Source organism: Lipotes vexillifer, unplaced genomic scaffold (assembly GCF_000442215.2).
Source record: "Lipotes vexillifer unplaced genomic scaffold, Lipotes_vexillifer_v1.1 scaffold251, whole genome shotgun sequence".
NCBI classification, from domain to species: Eukaryota; Metazoa; Chordata; class Mammalia; order Artiodactyla; family Lipotidae; genus Lipotes; species Lipotes vexillifer.
In genome coordinates, this window is record NW_006770868.1 from 2319737 (window position 1) to 2321214 (window position 1478).

Genomic DNA, 1478 nt, shown 5'->3' on the forward strand with positions numbered 1-1478 from the left:
CATTCCAGCCTCCCGGAAATCCTCTGAAACACTAGGCGGGGCTGGTTGAACTGCTCAGTGGCAGGAAAGCAGGCAGGAGAAATTCTGAGCGTCCCTCAAGCTCTGCAGTGCTGAGTCCCAGATCACCTTCCAACCCCTTAACAACTGAATTTGTCAACATTTCTGTTTTGGCTGTCCTACCAGCCTCTCTCAGATTATATCGGTAAGGACAAGGCTTGCCAGATTAAATTTATTTATTTCATGCCTTTAAAAGAAATGTAAAACTCAATTGTTCCACTGGCTTTTGAAGTTTTATTTTCTAGTTTTTGAAATGGTAAAAAGCTGACCCGAGATAAACAAAATTTAAGCAGAATGAAAATATCCAGAAAAAGTAAGTCTTCCTCTCATCCTCTTCCTACTGCCTCGTGCCCCCTTCCCCAGAGCCATTCACTGCCACCACTTTTACGTATCTCCTTCCAGGTAAACTTGAGACATACACAAGCATATATTGTTGTATCTATTGAGATGTTTTGAGCTGCAAAACACCCAACCTACAAACATATGATTTACTTATAAGACGTCTGGATGTAGAAACGTTTTAAAGTTGGTTCATTTAAGGGACCAATGATATCATCAAGGGGCCAGGTTCTTTCCTTCTTACTGCTCGGGCCTTGGCAGTATGAGTGAGTCAGAGTGTGGGCAGCCAGAATATTCTGGAAGCTACTCCTATGCCAGGACAGCAGGCAGTATTTTCACTATGCATGGAAGAGCTTGTGAGTTCCGTGATCACATCCACTGAACCCAGACTGAATGTATCCCCAGTTCAGCTTCTCTTTAGCTGGTCCCTCCAGTGCCTGTGCTTCCCCAGTGCCACCTGATGCCAGGGCAAGAAATGCGAAGAGGTGGAGAGACAGCGGTCTTGATGATTACAGTTAAAATTCCTTACTTTGCAGATGTTACAGAACCACATGACCCTGTGGACGCATTGAAAGGGCTGTGTGGCTGAGGGACCCTGAACTTTTCCTTCATTCTCTTCATGGTAGAGCTACCTCTAGATTTACAGGAAAGCCAGACAGGACTGAGTGATGGATTGGATGTAAAAAGTGAATGAAAGGCAAAAGTTGAGAGTGATTCTAATGAGCGTCTTAGCTTGAGCAACCAGATGTTCAGTAAGGGAGAAATAGGTTTTAGAGGGTCAGAAATCAAAAGTTCAATTTTGACCATATAATGTTTGAAATTTCTATTAGACATCAATAAGTAACAGTTGCACACATGTGACAGGGCTTTATTATCTCCAGACTTCTTGATAAGTAAATCATACATTTGTTGGTTATTATTTTGTACTTGCAGCCAAAAGCATCCCAGCAGATACAATATATACATATATATGTGTGTGTATGTGTATATTAGGTATAGGTATACATATATACATCTAAATATATATACATCAATCTATTTCTTTCTCTCTCTCTCAAATTTACCTGGAAGGTGTTATATGA